General features: G+C 46.5%; 1 protein-coding gene across 4 annotated transcripts in view; it reads right to left on the bottom strand.

The window, feature by feature from the left end:
* Positions 1-21382, bottom strand: part of LOC143928076 (coagulation factor XIII B chain-like) — a 1173165-nt gene that overhangs the window by 1076214 nt on the left and 75569 nt on the right. The window lies entirely within an intron of this gene.

Genomic DNA, 21382 nt, shown 5'->3' with positions numbered 1-21382 from the left:
ATCACTGAAAATTGATCACATCTGATCAGGCCTTCAGTACATCGGGTGTATCTCATTTCTTGAGACACTAATGTCGTGTACACACGTAGCAGACTATCCGGCGGACTTAGTCTGGCGGTCTTTCCGCCGGACTGTCCGCCGGACTTTCCGAACGAGCTACTTGCCCACACACGCTCATTTTGCAGCAGACTAATATGGTGTACTAAGTCCGCCGGACTATCTGCCGTACTTTTGAAATGAACGGACTCGCCCACACATGCAGAGGAAAGTCTGCTCATTTTGAGGAGGCTTCGCTGGCCCGTCACCTGGTATGGACTTAATCCTCCCAGCATCCTCTGGGACTGTGACATCATAATGGGCGGGGACATCATCCGATAATGTCCCTATATAAGTCGCCACAGGCCGCTTCTCTGTCATTGTGACCGGAGAGAGCGACGAGGCAACATCTCCTGGAGAGAAGAAGAGAAGAACAGAAGATGGCGACAGCGGAAACGGCGACAGAAGACCGGGCCACCACTTGTAAAAGAGCTAGAAGAAGGCGCGGTGGCCCAGCAAGAAGAACCGAAGAGGGGGGACAAGACCCCCGAAGAGGAGGACAAGACCCCCGAAGTCGGAAGAAGAGGGCGGCGGCGGCAAGAAGAAGAAGAAGAAAGCCAGGCTCCTCCGCTAGTAAAAGAGCTAACAGAAGATAGCGGAGGAGTCCGGCGAGAAGACCCCCGAAGACGGAAGAAGACCCCCGGAGCTGTGCAATAAACTATTTTAACCCTTGTGTGTTGCCCCCCTCCCGCAGACCCCGACAACCAACGGCCAGGGTTATCGGGAAGAGGCCCTTGTCCTCATCAACATGGGGACAAGGTGCTTTGGCACACCCCCATGTTGAGGGCACATGGCCTGGTACGGCTTAGGAGGGGGGGGGGCGCTCGCTCATCCCCACCCCCTTTCCTGGCTGGCCGGGTAGCGTGCTCGGGTAAGGGTCTGATATGGACCTGGGGGGGACTCCCATGCCGATTTTTCGGCGTAGGGGTTCCCCTTTAAGTCCATACCAGGTGACGGGGCCAGCGACACCTCCCTCGCTGGTCCCAGGTGCCTGAAGACGTGCTCAAAATGAGCGGACTTTTCTCCAGGCGGGAAAAGTCCGTTCATTTCAAACGCACGGTGGACTGGCACACACACGGCCGTATTGTCCGCCGAAATGCGAGTCTGACGGACAGATTGGAGTGCAAAAATACTTTCTTAGTCCGCCGGACTTTTGGGTAAAAAAAGTCCGCCGGAGCCTACACACGGGCAGATTGTCTGGCGGACTTGAGTCCGCCGGACTTTTCCACCAGATTGTTTGATCGTGTGTACAAGGCATAACAAGTCAGGAGAGTACCAAATGACCCCTTTTTAGAAAGTAGACATTCCAAGGTATTAAGTAAGGAGCATGGTGAGTTTTTTTAAGTTGTCATTTTTTCCCACAATTCTTTGCAAAATGAAGATTTTTTTTTTTTTACAAAATTGTCATATTATCAGGTTATTTCTCACACACAGCATATGCATACAACAAATTACATCCCAAAATACATTCTGCTACTCTTCCCGAGTATGGCATTACCACATGTGTGAGACTTTTACACAGCCTGGCTACATACAGAGCACCAACATTGAAGTGGCACTTTCAGACGTTCTACGAGCAAAAATTACACATCTCATTTCACAGCCACCTATTACACTTTTGAAGGCCCTGGAGTACCATGACAATGAAATTGCCCATAAAATGACCCCATTTTGGAAAGAAAACCCCAACGTATAATCTGTGAGGCATAATGAGTCTTTTGAACGGTTCATTTTTTTCCAGAAGTTTTTGGAAAATGTGGAAAAAAATTAAAACACATTTTTTTTTACACAAAGTTGTCAATTTATAAGATATTTTTAACACATAGCATATATATATAGCAAAAATTACACCTCAAAACACGTTCTGCTACTCCTCTTGAGTATGGCGATACCACATGTGTAGGACTTTTACACAGCCTGGGCACATAGAGAGGCCGAACATTGAAGTAGTACCTTCAGGCGTTCTAGGAGCATAAATGACACATCTCATTTCATTCCTACCAATCGCACTTTTCAAGGTCCTGGAGCACCAGGACAGTGAAATTACCCACAATCCAATTGGCTCCAGTTTAAGGGCAATTTTAGATGCGGCAAACAGATACGCCTATTGTGTCCACATAAAGAAGGGCCAATTCATACAGTCTTGTACCAACAAAAAATCTTTTGAGATCTCTTTGTTCGTTAATTGTAACACTCCATTTTTAATATACATAATCACTTGTACCAGTTGTCAAATCCAATATGTAGGACGTACCACACGTCGATTAAAAGACCGGTTATACAACCATTTATACAACATCGAGAGGAACAAATCGACCAATATTGCAAAACATTGGAATTTGGTACATTCCAAAGATGTTTCTAGCCTCTTTATACAGGAGGTCGAGAAAATTGTCACCCCAAAATGGGGGGGGGGGGGGATAAATTTCGTACATTATGTAAACGCGAGGTATATTGGATTTTTATTTTGAACACCAGAAACCCATTTGGGTTGAACTTTGAATGGGATGTTTCCCATTATTATGATTAAATAATGCCAACCAGCTATATATATATATAAACTCCAGTTGCTCTATTCGGTATGTGCCCCTAGTTATTTTTAGGGGTTGGCTAAATGGAACCCCTCTGATGGTTATCTGACTCTATAGAGTTTTGACTGTGGGCTTTGAAGTAATTTCACCTCTCTGCGTTATGCAGCTTCATTTATGTAGAAGAAAATATATATTCCTATGTTTCTATTTTTATGTTCATTTTTAAATATTCTGAAAACCATTAACTAGGTACTTACCCTGATTTTGACATGTTTGGTTTAATACGGGGCTGTTTATCCATCTATACCCTTTGAATGTTCCTGTTCTAAATTTCAACTAGCTATTCCATACACGCCCGACATTGGCTTCCGATTTATAGTAGTCGGCAGCTGCTGCCGGTGATTGTGGGTTATATAGCCTCCTTTACATTGAGTGAGAAATCCCCTCACCTTTGCTTTTTCCATTTTTATTGTTGTTTATTGTGCTATGGTCATATGCATTATGAATATATACACACATATGGGCAATATAAGTGAGAGAGGGATTCATTTATCCATGTGTACTTCACATATTCATACTGGTGCTTTACACCGGCTCTTGATGTTTTTCTCTCCCTCCATGCAATGCAGCTTCATTTATTTAAAAGTATCTCCTTGTTTTTACTTTCGGATCATTTTCCCAAAAACTGTATGACTGGTTATATACCCTGACGTCGACATGTTTGGTCTAACACAGGGCTGCCCATTGATTTATACTTTTTAGTTGCTTTTGTTCTGGTCATGGGTCATGGTGAGGGGAAAAAAGGGGAAGCATTAATGAGTGATGTTTATTTATACATTTTGCTCATTTTTGCTATAGATTGCATACTGTCTTCTTATGGATAATTAACAGACAGGGTCCCATTGTGAATAAGAAGTGGAAAAGTAGAAATTAACATAGAGATAGATACCAACAATGGGCTTTCATTGTGATATAAAACATAGGAATATATATATATATATATATATATATATATATATATATATATATATATATATATATATATATATATAATTTTTATTTTTTTCAAAAAAATAGGTAATTGATACAATGACTAATAATTAAATATGGATAAACATTTAATCATTGTCTCTCCCTCCCCCCCCCCCCTCTTTTGCCTAAAATTATCTCCAAATTGATGTCATTTAGACAGCCTTGGTAGAATGAGCCATCATTTATAGGTTACCTATTAACTATTTACACTTATTTCTGTAATTCAATTTTTATGTAACTATTAGATCATTAAAGCTGTTGGTTCCACTATTAGTTTATAAATGGTACCATTATGCTTCATTTATTTCTGTTTTTTCATATAGCCTATGTAATGGGTTTCTGTTTTCAATGGTCATTGTTCTTTCTCTTTCTCGTTTTTTTTTTCTCTTTATTTATTTGTTTACATTTAGCTTCTGGTTTTGATATTTGGAATATAGGTGTTACACATGGAATATGTTTGTTTGTTTATTTTATTATATTCATGCATAATTAGCTGTTTACTTCATTCCATTTTTAGTTTTCCCATGAATTAAACTATATGATGCCAGCTAGGGACTACGACCATGAAATTAGCACAGCCTCAATGTACTGTGCATATAATTGAATAAAGAAAAAATTATGTCAACAGGTTTATATTAAAACATTTTTTTGATAATTTTTGTATTAGAATAGTTTTGAACATCATGTATGTGTGTTTTACGGTGTCCAATCAAAAATTATAACAATGATTCACATTATGTCATTTATGCACTATTAGAAGTTTTATTGTGATTATATAGAATAATCAATTCTGATTGTGTATAATTGAGTCTTGGTGTGTGTTGTCCAGCAGACGTTTTTTAATTGTCTATCATCATTACATTTAAGATATATAGTATAGGCTACAGGTATATATGTGTGTGTGTGTGTGTGTGTATTTATATGTACCTTTTTTACACACATTATTTGTGCTGGACACATATACACATCTTGGGAAGAAAACTTAAGTAACCAAGTAGCTTTATTGGACACACTATACACTATATTTTATTATATATTTTGGTTGTAATATACAGCCATTTGTGGTGTACATGTGTGAATGCATTTTTTACATATTGCACACACACATGGGCATATATAAAATCATACACGTGGTTATTTCTTCTATTTTAATATTTATTCATGTGTCACTTACACTGTTGATACACCAGATACACCATATAGTATATATTTATATACACACTATATACATTTTTTTCATAGTTCTTTACTTCCCATTTTTTACTTGTTATATATCCATACCTCTTTAAAGGAATTTTATACACGTATATATATATATATATTATGTACAGGACGCCGTGGCTGGGTCCTGGAAGGATGCTATATTTCCCCTCTGTTTGGGTTGTGGTCTCTTTAAGGGAATAAGAATTGATTAACCCACCTGTTAAGGAAGTGTCTTTAAAAAAAAAGACAGGAAGTGGTAGATGGGTGTGGAGGAGTGGAGAAGACATGGTGGATGGTGGATGGTGTTTATTTTGGACTGCAGCAACTAAAGTGCACAGCAGTGTCCTGTTTGGAAGGCTCCTGGCAGGGGAAGCTATCTACCATCAAGATCAAGCTCTGTTTTTGATAAAGACAGCTATTCTGGACTTTGCAAGTCGGTGAGACTACAAACCCTTTTTTCCTTTTGTTTTTGGCTGCTGTAAAGCTATTTGAGTTAATAAACCCTTTGTTGTATGAAAAGCCTGTGTCCTGCGATCTACCTGGTCCCCCGAACATTACAGTTGGTGGAGAATGCGGGCAGGACAAAGTAACAGGCGTTTTTTTTGCTATTTTTTTGTTTTGTTTTTTGCATTGGGTTTAAACTGACATTTAAAGGGACAGTACAGTGAATTTATGTCCTGGGTTAAAGCTGCACAACTGTTGAAAGCTGAAACAATGGAGGAGCTAATTAAACAGCTGTCCTTGGCTAATATGCAAGCGCAGACTCGCCATGAGGAAGCTAATCAGCGCTTAGCAGCCCAGCAAGCAACCCTACAAGAGGTTATGCAGGCTCAGATGGCTGTCTTAAAAGAAGCAATGCAACAGCTTTCGCAGAGCCGTGAACAAGTGGCCGTTGCCCCTGGCAACCAGGTGACCATAAGGGCAAGCCATTTTTTGCAGAAACTGTCCCTGAGTGATGACGTAGAGGCGTTTCTGGCTACATTTGAGAGGACAGCAGAGAGAGAAGGGTGGCCCCAGGGCCAGTGGGCTGGCTTAATTGCTCCTTTCCTCACCGGAGATTCTCAAAAAGCCTATTTCGACCTACCACTAGAAGACGCTAAAGATTATCAAAAATTAAAGGCGGAAATACTGGCTCAGTTGGGGGTGACTACGGCTGTCCGGGCCCAACGAGTGCACCAATGGAAGTATCGTCCAGATCGGGCACCGTGGTCTCAAATGCATGACCTGGTGCAACTAGTAAAAAAATGGCTGCAGCCCGAAGGGTTGTCTGGTCCCCAAATTATGGAGTGGGTCGTGCTGGACCGATACTTAAGGTCACTGCCAGACGACCTTCAACGGTGGGTCAGCCATGGAGACCCCAAAACGGTGAACCTCCTTGTCGAGATGGTGGAACGATATACAGTGGTGGAGGATCTGCTTGGCCCTACCAAGCGTCAAGGGCCCAGTCTGCCACGGCCTTTCCGACCAACTGCCACCCTTCGAAAGGATGTCCCCAGGAGCCCTGGAACCAACACCCCGGAAGGCCAAGAGTCACACCCGTTACCCCCTCAGCGACCTGTTCCTGTTCAGAGAGGAGGGGAGGTACAATGTTGGCGATGTCATGCCTGGGGCCATACCCGGGCCCACTGCCCATTGCAGGAAGAGCCCATGGAATGCGGGGTTCTTCGAAGGGGGTCGTTTTATGCCCATGAAGCCTGTACAACACATCTTGACCTTGGAGAGGGGAAGTTTGAGTGTGAAGTCCAAGTGAACCACCACCCTGCACAGGCTTTGCTGGACTCTGGAAGCATGGTAACCCTGGTTCACCCTAGAGTAATTGGGAAGATCGGACCGGTAAGCAAAATTTTGTGGGTTGTGTGCATTCATGGGGACACTAGAGAGTACCCTCTCATCTCTGTGTCCATCTCCACAGCATGTGGCACTGGTACTCAAGAGGTGGGGGTGGTAAAGAACTTGGTACATGACGTTATCATAGGACGTGACTGTCCGTTATTTGCAAAACTTTGGAGACAAGGAGAACTATCTGAAAGGTCCAGAGACTGGGAAGAAACTAGTCCCTCTGTTCCTGTTGTTGAGGGTAATAACCCTGAGATGCCACATGTTCGTAATATGGACCCAGTTGATAAAAACGCCAAGACTTTGGTTAATAATGATAAAAATAGTGCTGATGCTGTTAAGGATGTCAATATGTGGGGTTCTCAGACCTACCTGAACACTGAGGGGGGGAACCTTCCCCGCTTCAGGTAATGCTGGGGGAAGAGGATGAGGAAATGGCCTCTACCCCTGACTTGCCAGATTTGGGTGTTCCCCAGGGGGCATTTGGTACTGCCCAGATGCAGGACCCCACTTTGGCCAGGGCACGGGAACAGGTTGTAGTAATAAATGGGGAGCCCCAAGAGCCAGGTGCTAATGAGCGGTGGCCACATTTTTCAATATGTAATGAATTGCTTTATCGGGTTACTAAAGTGAGAGAAAATGTGGTAGAACAATTATTGGTACCCCAACAGTATAGACGCAAGGTCCTGGCCCATGATGATGTTTTAGGGGGACACCTGGGAGTTGAAAAGACGGAGGCACGGATCGCCGACCGGTTTTACTGGCCAGGCTTGAAAGCAGAGGTAAGGAGATACTGTACCTCTTGTCCCACCTGTCAGTTGACCACTCCAGCGACCCATTTCTGGAGCCCGTTGGTCCCTCTGCCCATAATTGAGGTCCCATTCGAGAGGATAGCCATGGATATAGTGGGTCCCTTGGTAAAGTCGGCTCGAGGTCATTCTTACATACTGGTGATCCTCGACTATGCCACTCGATATCCTGAGGCGCTACCCCTGCGGAATACCTCCTCTAAGGCTATTGCACGGGAGTTATTCCAGTTGTTTACACGGACAGGTTTTCCCAAGGAAATAATCACAGACCAGGGCACTCCGTTTATGTCGAAGGTGATGGCTGATGTATGCAAACTGTTCCGGATTAAACAGCTGCGCACATCGGTCTACCATCCCCAAACAGATGGATTGGTAGAACGTTTTAATAAGACCCTTAAGTCTATGCTCAAGAGAGTGGTACAAAGGGATGGGAAAGACTGGGACTGCCTGTTACCAGCTCTCCTGTTTGCTATCCGAGAAGTGCCCCAGGCCTCCACTGGGTTTTCGCCCTTTGAATTGGTATATGGGCGGAGACCTCGTGGATTACTGGACTTTGTTAAAGAAGAATGGGAAAGTGAACCAATTCAGCATAAAAGTGTTCTTGAATATGTCTCTCAAATGCAGGAGAGGATCTGAACTGTGATGCCGCTAGTTAAGGAACATTTACAAAAAGCCCAGGAGGCTCAACGACGGGTCTATAATAGGGCAGCCAAAATTAGGAACTTCCAAGTGGGGGATCGAGTAGCAGTGTTGATTCCCACTGTGGAAAGTAAATTCTTGGCCAGATGGCAATGCCCTTTTGAGGTTGTAGAAAAAGTGGGAGAGGTAAATTATAGAGTCCACCAGCCAGGCAAGAGAAACCCTTCCAGATATATCATGTAAACTTGTTAAAGCCCTGGACGGACAGGGAACCAGTGACCTCCCTGGCTAGTACAAAACTTGAGCCTCGGGTTGGGGTGGAGAGTGTCCAAGTAGCAAATACCCTGTCTAAAACCCAAAATCAGCAGGCAAAGGAGTTCTTGCAGAGAAATAAAGAAAAATTTTCAGACTTGCCAGGGCTCACTAGGGTCATAGAGCATGATTTTGTCACAGAACCAGGAGTCAAGGTTTTTGTCCAGCCCTACCGCATCCCAGAGGCTCAAAGGAAGGCCGTTTCAGAGGAAGTAAAAAAGATGTTAGACCTAGGGATTATTGAGGAATCGCAGAGTGAGTGGTCAAGCCCGATTGTGTTGGTACCGAAGCCCAACGGGACTCTGCGATTCTGCAATGATTTCCGGAAACTTAATGAAGTTTCCCGGTTTGATGCCTACCCCATGCCCCGGGTAGATGAGCTTATCGAGAGACTAGGTCCAGCCAGGTATATCACTACGTTAGACATTACCAAGGGATATTGGCAAATACCGTTGACTAAGGCTGCTAGAGAGAAAACTGCTTTTTCTACCCCAGAGGGGAGTTTTCAGTACAAAAGGATGCCTTTTGGATTGCAAACTGCTCCAGCCACGTTCCAGAGAGCAATGGATAGGATTTTACGACCTCACCGGAAGTATGCCTCAGTATACTTGCACGATATAGTCATTTTTAGCAAAGACTGGGAATCACATTTGCCCAAAGTGCAGGCAGTGCTGGACTCTCTTTGGAAGGCGGGGTTTACAATAAACCCTGAAAAATTTGCTTTGGGAATGGAGGAGGTGAAATACCTGGGTTATATCGTGGGTAGAGGGGTACTGAAACCGCAGGTCAACAAGATAGAGGCTATACAGAATTGGCCCCGCCCCCTCACAAAAAAGCAGGTACGTGCATTCCTGGGCATGGTGGGATACTACAGGAGGTTTGTACCCAACTTTGCCACGTTGGCGGCTCCGTTGACCGATCTGACTAAGGGTCGGAAATCGGTCATGGTGGAGTGGAATGCAGACGCTGAGAAGGCTTTTTTGGAGCTCAAGTCGGCGCTGTGCCAACACCCTGTCCTGGTAGCACCTAATTTTTCAAAAGAGTTTGTGGTCCAGACTGATGCTTCCGATGTAGGATTGGGAGCGGTGTTGTCACAGGTTATTCATGGAGAGGAACACCCAATAGTCTTCCTCAGCAGGAAGTTAACACCAGCGGAGAAAAAATATGCCATAATTGAACGAGAGTGCCTGGCCATTAAGTGGGCTCTGGAATCCCTCAGATATTACCTTTTGGGGAGGAAGTTTAGGTTGATTTCTGACCATGCCCCTTTAACATGGCTGAGACAGGGAAAAGGGACTAATGCCAGGGTTACCCGGTGGTTCCTGGCACTCCAGGAATTTAAATTTGTAGTGGAGCATAGGCCCGGGAGACTGCATCAAAATGCAGATGCCCTCTCCCGAGTCTATTGTTTGAGCTCCACTGTTGCCTCCACCTCCTTGGCGTTGGGGCACGGGGGGGGATATGTACAGGACGCCGTGGCTGGGTCCTGGAAGGACGCTATATTTCCCCTCTGTTTGGGTTGTGGTCTCTTTAAGGGAATAAGAATTGATTAACCCACCTGTTAAGGAAGTGTCTTTAAAAAACAAGACAGGAAGTGGTAGATGGGTGTGGAGGAGTGGAGAAGACATGGTGGATGGTGGATGGTGTTTATTTTGGACTGCAGCAACTAAAGTGGACAGCAGTGTCTTGTTTGGAAGGCTCCTGGCAGGGGAAGCTACCTGCCATCAAGATCAAGCTCTGTTTTTGATAAAGACAGCTATTCTGGACTTTGCAAGTCGGTGAGACTACAAACCCTTTTTTCCTTTTGTTTTTGGCTGCTGTAAAGCTATTTAAGTTAATAAACCCTTTGTTGTATGAAAAGCCTGTGTCCTGCGATCTACCTGGTCCCCCGAACATTACAATATATATATATATATATATATATATATTTTTTTTTTTTTTTTTTTTTTTTCTTCTTCTTCTTTTCCCCGTTCATATTATTATTTGCAAAGTCAACCTCTTTCTTTCTTTTCACACTATTATTAGGATATATGTGTGTACGTATGCATGTATTTATACAGCTCCACACACACATATTCCTTCCACACAGAATGCACATTTATATACTTTGGTTTGCTTTTTTTCAATTGGCTTTTCTTTGCATAAATTGACTGCTTGGCAATACATGTTGGGATCCAATTACAATTGTTCTCCAGCTGTCTGCAATTGTTTTATCAATTACCTCATCACGTGATATGCACTTTTTGGGCTATATATTTGATGTTTGTTTTAGAGATGGCTGGCTATGATTAAGCACTGATTCCAGTGCGAAACGCATCAGCATTTTGTACCCTTTTCCTTTGCTGTGGATTATTTTATGTGATGTGACACTCGACTTTTAATAAAAACACAGGATTTTAAGTATTTTTCCTGTGTGCGGCTATCCAGAATTTTTTCCTGCCATTGCCTGCAAATAGGTACTCGGGTACTCTGATGGGCTGCAGATAGGTACTCTGGTACTCTGATGGGCTGGTGACAGGTACTTGAGTACTCTGATAGCCTGGTGACAGGTACTTGTGTACTCTGATGGACTGGTGACAGGTTCTTGGATGGCCTGGTGACTGGTATTTGGGTACTCTGAAGGGCGGTGATAGGTACTCAGGTACTCATATGGACTGTGACAGGTACTCGGGTACTCAGATGAACTGTGACAGGTATTCAGGTACTCAGATGAACTGGGACAGATACTCAGGTACTCAGATGGACTGTAACAGGTACTCGGGTACTCTGATGGGCTGTGACAGGTACTCGGGTACTCTGATGGGCTGTGACAGGTACGGCGGTCAGCAACTGGTTAAAATTAGCACTTTTTTGAACGTTCGAGTCCCATAGACTTTAATGGGGTTCTAAAGTTTGTACAAATTTTCAGTCCGTTCACAGGTACTGGTGCGAAACATACCGGGGGGTGTTCGGCTTATCCCTAATTACAAGGAATGTAAACATACCCGGTAATAGAAAAAAGCATGACAGGACCTCTTAAATATGAGATCTGGGGTCAAAAAGACCTCATATCTCATATTTATACTAAAATGCAATAAAAAAAATAAAAAATAATAATTGATGCTGCAGGCATTATTCAGATATCCCCACTTAAAGCTCAAGATGTCGTATGATGTACTGCAGGTGGGAAGTGGTCACTGCCTATGAGTGAACTGATGCATTACCAAAATCTTAGCCAAAATGTATGTGTTGGCATTAACAAGAAATGCCTGCTGATATGAGTCACATCAAGTGGTTTCTTTACGTAATTATAAAAAAAAAAAAAAAAAATATTAAGGCTTCTTTCATTGATGCCAGCAGATTGTGGAGGTCAAAGTCCTCATTAAAGGTATATAGCAGGAGTTTTGTGATACTATTCCAGAACATGGTACTTTTCTATTCTAATTTGGGGAGATACTGTATCATTGAAAAAGAAATTAGGGAAAGGTGATCAACAAGTTCCTCAGTTGAATATTGCACCTTCGATGTATATAAAGCCGCGTACACACGTAGCCGTCTGTCCGACGTACTTAGTCTGGCGGACTTACCGCCAGACTGTCCGTCGGACTTTCCGAACGGGCTACTTGTCCACACACGGAACTTTTTCAGCGGACTAATACGACGTACTAAGTCCGCCGTACTATCCGCCCTACTTTTGAAATGAACGGACTCGCCCACACACGCGGAGGAAAGTCCGCTCATTTCAAGCGCGTCTCCAGGTAGGCGGGGCCCACGAAGGAGACGCTGCTGGCCCCGCCACCTGGTATGTACTTAAAGGGGAACCCCAACGCCAAAAAAAAAATTGTCCACAACAGACCCTTGTCCGAGCACGCTACCCGGCCGGCCAGGAAAGGAGGGGCGAGCGAGCACCACCCCCCCTCTTGAGCCGCACCAGGCCGCGTGCCCTCAACATGGGGGGTGCCTTGGGGAAGGGGGGCCGCGCGCCCCCCCACCCCAAAGCACTTTATCCCCATGTTGATGAGGACAAGGGCCTCTTCCCGACAACCCTGGCCGTTGGTTGTCGGGGTCTGCGGGCGGGGGGCTTATCGGAATCCAGGAGCCCCCTTTAATAAGGGGGCCCAGGATACTGGCCCCCCCACCCTATGTGAATGAGTATGGGGTACAATGTACCCCTACCCATTCACCTGTGAAAAAAAGTACAAAAAAACACAACACAGGGTTAAAATATTTTATTGCACAGCTCCGGGGGTCTTCCGTCTTCGGGGGTCTTCTCGCCGGACTCCTCCGCTATCTTCTTGTAGCTCTTTTACTAGCGGAGGAGCCCGGCATTCTTCTTCGTCGCCGCGGCCTCTTCTTCCGACTTCGGGGGTCTTGTCCCCCTCTTCGGTTCTTCTGCCGGGCCACCGCGCCTTCTTCTAGCTCTTTTACAGCCGGTCTTCTATCGCCGCCGCTGTCGCCACCACCTTCCGTTCTTCTGTTCTTCTGTTCTTCTTCTTCTTCTTCAGATGTTGCCTCGCCGAGTCCTCCGCTCACAATGACGGGGACCGGGCACGCGGCGACTTATATAGGGACAAGGGGCGGGGTCTTCGGTGGATGTCACATGGGTTCATGTCACATGGCGACAGTCCCAGCATCCTCCGGGACTGTGACATCGTAAGGGGGCGGGGTCACCATGTGACATCAACCCATGTGACATGAACCCATGTGACATCCACCGAAGACCCCGTCCCTTGTCCCTATATAAGTCGCCGCGTGCCCGGTCCCCGTCATTGTGAGCGGAGGACTCGGCGAGGCAACATCTGAAGAAGAAGAAGAAGAGAAGAACAGAAGAACGGAAGGCGGCGGCGACAGCGGCGGCGATAGAAGACCGGGCCACCGCCTGTAAAAGGGCTAGGAGAAGGCGCGGTGGCCCGGCAGAAGAACCGAAGAGGGGGACAAGACCCCCGAAGTCAGAAGAAGAGGCCGCGGCGACGAAGAAGAATGTCGGGCTCCTCCGCTAGTAAAAGAGCTACAAGAAGATAGCGGAGGAGTCCGGCGAGAAGACCCCCGAAGACGGAAGACCCCCGGAGCTGTGCAATAAAATATTTTAACCCTGTGTTGTGTTTTTTTGTACTTTTTTTCACAGGTGAATGGGTAGGGGTACATTGTACCCCATACTCATTCACATAGGGTGGGGGGCCGGTATCCGGGGCCCCCTTATTAAAGGGGGCTCCCGGATTCCGATAAGCCCCCCGCCCGCAGACCCCAACAACCAACGGCCAGGGTTGTTGGGAAGAAGCCCTTGTCCCTCATCAACATGGGGACAAGGTGCTTTGGGGTGGGGGGCCGTGCGGCCCCCCCTTCCCTAAGGCACCCCCCATGTTGAGGGCACGCGGCCTGGTACGGCTCAGGAGGGGGGGCGCTCGCTCGCCCCTCCATTCCTGGCCGGCCGGGAAGCGTGCTCGGACAAGGGTCTGTTCTGGACTTTGGGGGAACCCCCACGCCGATTTTTTTCGGCCTTGGGGTTCCCCTTTAAGTCCATACCAGGTGGCGGGGCCAGCGGCGTCTCCTTCGCGGGCCCCACCTACTTGCAGACCCGCTCGAAATGAGCGGACTTTTCTCCGGGCGGGAAAAGTCAGTTCATTTCAAAAGTACGGTGGACTGGCGCACACATGGCCGGATTGTCCGCCGAAATGCGAGTCCGGCAGGAAGATTGGAGTGCAACACTGCCTTCTAAGTCCGCCATACTTTAGGGTCAAAAAAGTATGCCGGAAGCCGTGTACACACGGGCGGACTGTATGGCCTACTTAGTCCGTCATACAATCCGACGGACAGTCCGTCATACTTTCGAATGAACGGACTTGACCACACACGGATGCACAAACAGTCCGTCGAAAGCTTGCGCGTCGACGTGTACAGCACGTACGACGGGACTAGAAATAGGAAGTCCAATACACAGCAATGCACCCTTCCGCCGTGTAAATCCTTTCTGAGCATGCGCCATTCTTAGTCTGTCGAACTAGCCTACTGACGAACGGATTGTCCGCTGAAACCAAAGTATGACGGACAGAATTTCGAAAAATCCGAAATACTTAGTACGCCAGACTGCACGCTGAAAAAGTCCGCTGAAGCCCACACACGAGTGGACTGTCCGCTGAAATGTGTTTCGACGGACTAAGTAGGCCATACAGTCCGCCCGTGTGTATGCGGCCGGAGGCTACACACGGGGGGATTGTCCGGCGGACTTGAGTTTGCCGGACTTTTCCACCCGCTTCTTTGATTGTGTGTACGCGGCATAAGTAAAAGTAGAATGTGACAAAGGCCCCCAATATATCCTCAATGGATGTCATACCTGGTAAGAGGGAAGGAGACCTTTTTATATACAGTAGATGCAGGGCTGCTGATAGGCCAGTACAACTGGCCCTGCTGTACCGGGCCTGACCAGCAGGGGGGCCCGGGCAACCTGAACTGCAAAAAAAGTTCCTCCTCCACCGATCAGTGCCCTACAACCTCCCCCCCCCAGCGCCCCCCTCCGCAATTGAAGAGGAGACAGCGCCGTGCCTTGGATTCACAGCCCATTCAGAGAGAGCCCGAGGCACTGGCAGTAGGCGGCATTGCAGGGGGGAGGTACGAGCAGCACCCGAGTGGAGTGACACCTCATCGGCTCAGTGACCTGGGACCCGGCGCAATAATCCCCTTCTCTCTGTGGTCGTGTCGCGCGGCCGTTCTGATCAGTCTCGGCAGCGGCTGTCACTCACAGCCGAGCAGAGTGAAGCCGCCTTCCCCTCCTCCATGCACAGCACTGTGTAGACATAAAGGAGGAGGGGGAGACGGCTTCACTCTGCTTGGCTGTGAGTGACAGCCACTGCCGAGACTGATCAGAACAGCGTGACGTGAGTCACGCGACCACAGAGAGAAGGGGATTATTGCGCCGGGTCCCGGATCACTGAGCCGACAGGTGTCACTCCACTCGGGTGCTGCTCGCACCTCCCCCTGCAATGCCACTGCCTTGGGATCGAGGTACATTATGAGTCCTTAGGGGAGTCTGTGAACTGTAGGGGGGTTCTTTACTGTGGGGGGTCTGTGCACTGTGGGGGGGGTCTACACTGTGGGGGGTGTCCTGTACTGTAGGGGGGTCCTGCACTGTAGAAGGGGTCCTGCACTGTAGGGGGGTATTGCACTGTAGAAGGGGTCCTGCACTGTAGGGGGATCTGCACTGTAGGGGGAGGAGTCTGTACTGTAGGGGAAGATTCGGCACTGTAGGGGGGTCTGTACGGTAGGTGAGGATTCTGCACTGTAGGGGAGTCTGTACTGTAGGGGAGTCTGTACTGTAGGGGGATCTGCGCTGTAGGGTGGAGGGGCCTTTACTGTAGGAGGGTCTGCACTGTAGGGGAGGATTCTGTACTGTAGGGGGGGTCTACACTGTAGATGGGGGTATGTATGGTAGGGAGGGGGGTCTGCACTGGGTCTTTGTAACATGCTGGAGGTCCAGAGCTGTGAGGGGCTGTGTAATGTAAAGGGGTGCAGAGGTGCAGGGTGCTGTGTAATGTAAAGGGGTCCAGAGGTACAAGGGCTGTGTAATGTAAAGGGGTCCAGAGGTTCAGGGTGCTGTGTAATGTAAAGGGGTCCAGAGGTACAAGGGCTGTGTCATGTAAAGGGGTCAGGAGGTTCAGGGTGCTGTGTTATGTAAAGGTGTCCAGAGGTACAAGAGCTGTGTAATGTAAAGGGGTCCTGAGGTGCAGGCTGCTGTGTAATGTAAAGGAGTCAAGAGGTGCAGGGTGCTGTGTAATGTAAAGAGTTCCTTAGGCGCAAGGTCCTGTGTAATGTAAAGGGGTCCAGAGGTGCAGGGTGCTGTGTAATGTAAAGAGGTCCTTAGGCGCAAGGTCCTGTGTAATGTAAAGGGGTCCAGAGGTGCAGGGTGCTGTGTAATGTAAAGAGGTCCTTAGGCGCAAGGTCCTGTGTAATGTAAAGGGGTCCAGAGGTGCAGGGTGCTGTGTAATGTAAAGAGGTCCTTAGGCGCAAGGTCTTGTGTAATGTAAAGGGGTCCAGAGGTGCAGGGTGATGTGTAATGTAAAGAGGTCATTAGGTGCAAGGTGCTGTGTAATGTAAAGGGGTCCAGAGGTGCAGGGTGCTGTGTAATGTAAAGAGGTCCTTAGGCGCAAGGTCCTGTGTAATGTAAAGGGGTCCAGAGGTGCAGGGTGCTGTGTAATGTAAAGAGGTCCTTAGGCGCAAGGTCCTGTGTAATGTAAAGGGGTCCAGAGGTGCAGGGCGCTGTGTAATGTAAAGGGGCCCAGAGGTGCAGGGTGCTGTGTAATGTAAAGGGGTCCAGAGGTGCAGGGTGCTGTGTAATTTAAAGGGGTCCAGAGGTGCAGTTGTGGAGAGGGGGGTACACAGAAGTGACAAAAAGATATTGAAGGATGCAGAGGTATGCAGGGGACACAGTGGGTGTTTTTACATTTTATGGTGGGGGGGGGGGGGTGCCAGATATAGGATCCGCCCCGGGTGCCAAATGCTCTAGGTACGCCCCTGCCCCCCCTTGTTCGGTAAAGTTTTTTTTTGTTTTTTTTAAATGTGCTATGCGCTCATTGCGCTGTGTTCATTCCAGTATGCGGCTGCAGGGGAGGGACTCTTTCCTGTATTTCGGGCGCGGAAGAATACGTCTTCTGCACCCGCTCCGCACACCGCACAAGTCCCGGCCAGCATATAATGTTATGGTGTTGCGGAGTGATATTCCCAATCCTCTCTCTCCGCGTGACAAGAACTTAGTAGCAGAGTGAGAGGCAACTCAGGTGAGCAGAGTGAGAGGCGAATCGATTGAGTCGAGATCTTGTGGACAATTACAGGTGACAAGGTGAGGTGTATGCTTGCTTGGGGGGGGGGGCTTGAAGTTCAACATCTTGAAGTTCAACATCTGCAAATGCAATACATACCCTGCCAATACCTTGCCAATACTCTGCAATAAATACCCTGCCAATACTCTGCAATACTTACCCTGCCAATACCCTGCCAATACTCTGCAATACTTACCCTGCCAATACCCTGCCAATACTCTGCAATACATACCCTGCCAATACTCTGCAATACATACCCCGCCAATACTCTGCAATACTTACCCTGCCAATACTCTGCAATACTTACCCTGCCAATACTCTGCAACACTTACCCCGCCAATACTCTGCCAATACTCTGCAATACTTACCCTGCCAATACTCTGCAATACTTACCCTGCCAATACCCTGCCAATACTCTGCAATACTTACCCTGCCAATACTCTGCAATACTTACCCCGCCAATACTCTGAAATACATACCCCGCCAATACTCTGCAATACATACCCCGCCAATACTCTGCAATACATACCCCGCCAATACTCTGCAATACATACCCCGCCAATTTTTTTCAAGGCGGGGTCTGGGGAGGGGCAATGGGTGGGGCCAGGGGTGGGGCTGAAGGAGGGACCAGGGGCGGGGCCAGGGTGGAGCTGAAGGGGGCCCCATCAGGTAGGCTGTATGGGGCCCCATGATTTCTATCAGCGGCCCTGAGTAGATGTCTGATTATACTCCGATCTGGTAAAATAACTACCAGCTTTAACAATGGACTGCAGTGCTTGTGTAATCATATACCAGTGCACGCAAGTTATGTGCACCTTAACACATGCCAACTGATTCCAATGGGCCCTTAGTGTGTTAGTGCACTGCATATTCTGTGTGTGAATGATGTCTTTGGGTTCATTGACACAGATGCCATGCCCTGTACAGTGTAAATCAGCAGCTTGTTTTTGTGGCTGCTGCCACCTAAAGCTGCGTGCAACTATTCTATATTACTCTATGGAGAAGTAGTGGTTGTTGCGGGGTGTGGGTGCGTGGCCCCAAAACACATTCAGGGCCACTCAACTGTACCTGCACACCAGTCAAATTAGGATCTGCAGCTATTTCTGTACAGCTGCTGCATCCCACCAGAATAACATAAGGTACCTGCATGAAGCTCAAACTGCATAAACAAACTGATCATTCACACCATATGGGCCACAGCGCTCATGTGAATTAGTCCTTAATAATGGATTTTTTTTTAAATTTATAATTTTTTTTTAGTTTGTTAAAAAAAGTTTTTTAACAGCCCTGGTTGTGGTGGTGGTGGTAGTGGTAAGGGGACTGTTGGTGAACTGTCAGGGTTCTAAACAGACCCCTAACATCTCACTTTTCAAGCAGAGACACAGATCCCCAATCCCCTTCTCTGCAATGAATGAATGAATAGGTAGTGCTTTGTACAGAGGCTTCCTGTTCTTCAGAAACTGAAAACATAGTATACACAGTTTACAGGAGCCATCAAGCACTCATTCAGGAAAGGCAGAGATCAGTAAACATGACATGTTTACCAACCCTACGCTCTTCATTCTCAAATCAATCCCAGTGTGCTCAACAGCTGCTGGCAGTCAGTGGGAGGGAGAGGAAGAGAAGCGTGCAGGGTGGGGGAGCCAGGGGTTCAGAGCTGTAGGGAGGGTATCAAGGATGTGGGGGGGGGGGGGTTGGATCAGTGTGAGGGAAAGAAGTTTAGATAGTCGAAGGGATTTCAGTAAGTCAGGGGATCTGTTAGTGAAAGGATAATCAGAGGAGACATGGCAGGAGCAGAGGTGGCAGTGCCAGTGAGGGGGTGTCACATATTTGATGAATAGTTATTATCTCTTAGCAACAGATCACAGCTCTTCTTTTATTCAGCAGACCCTAAGCTAATAGCAGAAGATGGAATGCAGCTGGATGTGGTTCTGTGTCACCATATTGCTGGCTGTGAGAAGATTTAAAGGGTTAGTTCACCATTTTCAAAAATGCCCCATGCTGTCCCTAAACACCATTACAGAACTCTAAACGAATCAGCTTTAAAAAATATGCTTTAGAGATATTTCCATACATGTAGGCAATTTTCACTATAAGGAAAATAACGGTTTTCCTAAATCTATCCTGTGTCCTTTCTAGGACAGAGCAGCCATTAGGATGAGTGCTCTCTAGCAGTACACAGTGTGTGCCGTTCTTCTCCTGAGCCCCACACATGTGCAGTGTGCTCTCCCTGCGCTCAGATACTAAGCTCATCAACAACGACACAAGAGTGTATGTGTAGGGGACGGGAGAAGGACAGTGCTCGCTTGTCTTCGATAAACGAACTCTTAAGGGATAAATCATTTCAGAATACATGCAGTTAGAGAAGACAGGGATGGCTTGTTTTAAATGCTATTAATGCTTGTTAAGAATATGTAAATTCCTTAGTATCCATAGCCTAGGAATGGCTTCCCTTAGATGCATGGTGTGGTTATATATCCATACCAGCTCTGATTGCACAATCATGTGGGGGAATGCTGTGCAAGCAAAAAAAACAAAAACAAATTCAAATGGCTGGAGATGTCAGGAGTCAGCAGGAGCTGGTAGCCCCCACATAGAGCATGTGAGGGTTCCGCAGCAGAGTGACATGTAGACATATTTTTAGGGCAGAGGGTGTCTGGGGGAGACAAGGGGGGTGATTATTAATCTTTTCCCTTAGTGAAGTATGCGATAGGATAAAGAATGCAGGGTACGTAAATGGACCTATCGTTGTTAGCCCCGATGGAATATTTATTTTATCAATTATAAATTGATCCCCTAATATAATGAAGAAGAATTTCCTTTATGGCAGTCAACAAGGTGCATGTGGAAAACAGATACATTTTAATTTATTACAATTATATAGTATATTTTTTAGAATGTTCTATTGTATTCTATATCTATTAGAGCTGACAACTAATCGATTAATCGATTATGAAATGAATCGATTAATATTTTCTTAATCGATTAATCGGCCAGTAACATAATGGGGTTAAAAAAACTAAAACGAGTAGACATGGGCAGAGTAAAATATTTCGTTTCGGAATTTCGTTTTCGTCCGAAAACTTAATTTATTTAGTAACTCCCGAAATTCGTTTTTATTTATTTCGTTTTTTTCGTTCAAAAATTGCATTCGTCCGAAAATCCACATGAATTACGGTCGAATCTGTCTTTCAAGGCTTATGGTGTCTGTCGAATGTATAAAGAAGATTTGATGGAGCTAGTATATAGCATACTTTAGAACCCCTATTAAATTCTATGGGACTCCAACCTTCAAAATCTAAAGGGCTAATTTTAAAGACTAATTTGCAAGTTACTGCCCTAAAAAGTGTTTGGGGACCCGGGTCCTGCCCCAGGGGACATGTATCAATGCAAAAAAAAGTTTTAAAAACAGCCGTTTTTTCGGGAGCAGTGATTTTAATAATGATTAAAGTGAAACAATAATATTCCTTTAAATTTCGTAGGGGGGGGGGGGGGGGGGTGTCTATAGTATGCCTGTGAAGGGGCTCATGTTTCTGGTATTTAAAACTGTCCCTACACAAAGTGTCATTTATGCAGGAAAAAAAGTCCTTTAAAATCACTCGCAGCTATTATGAATTGTCGGCTCCGTAATACAGAGAACACTGATTGAAAGTCATTGATAAAAAAAATAAAAATTAAAAATTAAAAAAAAAGCGTGGGGGTCCCCTAAATTCAATTACCAGGCCCTTCAGGTCTGGTATGGATATTAAGGGGAACCCTGCCTCAAATTTAAGAAAAAAATTGATGTGGGGTTCCCCCTAAATATCCATAACCAGACCCTTCAGGTCTGGTATGGATATTAAGGGGAACCCCGTGTCAAATTTTAAAAAAAATTGACGGGGGGGTCCCCCTAAAAATCCATACCAGACCCTTTATCCGAGCATGCAACCTGGCAGGCCGCAGGAAAAGAGGGGGGGGCGAGAGAGCGGCCCCTCCTCCCTCCTGAACCGTACCAGGCCACATGCCCTCAACATTGGGAGGATGCTTTGGGGGTCTGTGACCCCTCAAAGCACCTTGTCCCCATGTTGATGAGGACAAGGGCCTCATCCCCACAACTTCACAGGCATACTATAGACAACCCCCTCTACGAAATTTA

This window comes from Lithobates pipiens, unplaced genomic scaffold (genome assembly GCF_037356315.1).
Source record: "Lithobates pipiens isolate NorthernLeopardFrog02 unplaced genomic scaffold, aLitPip1_a1.2 Scaffold_23, whole genome shotgun sequence".
Classification (NCBI taxonomy): Eukaryota; Metazoa; Chordata; class Amphibia; order Anura; family Ranidae; genus Lithobates; species Lithobates pipiens.
This window is presented reverse-complemented; position numbering and strand designations above follow the sequence as displayed.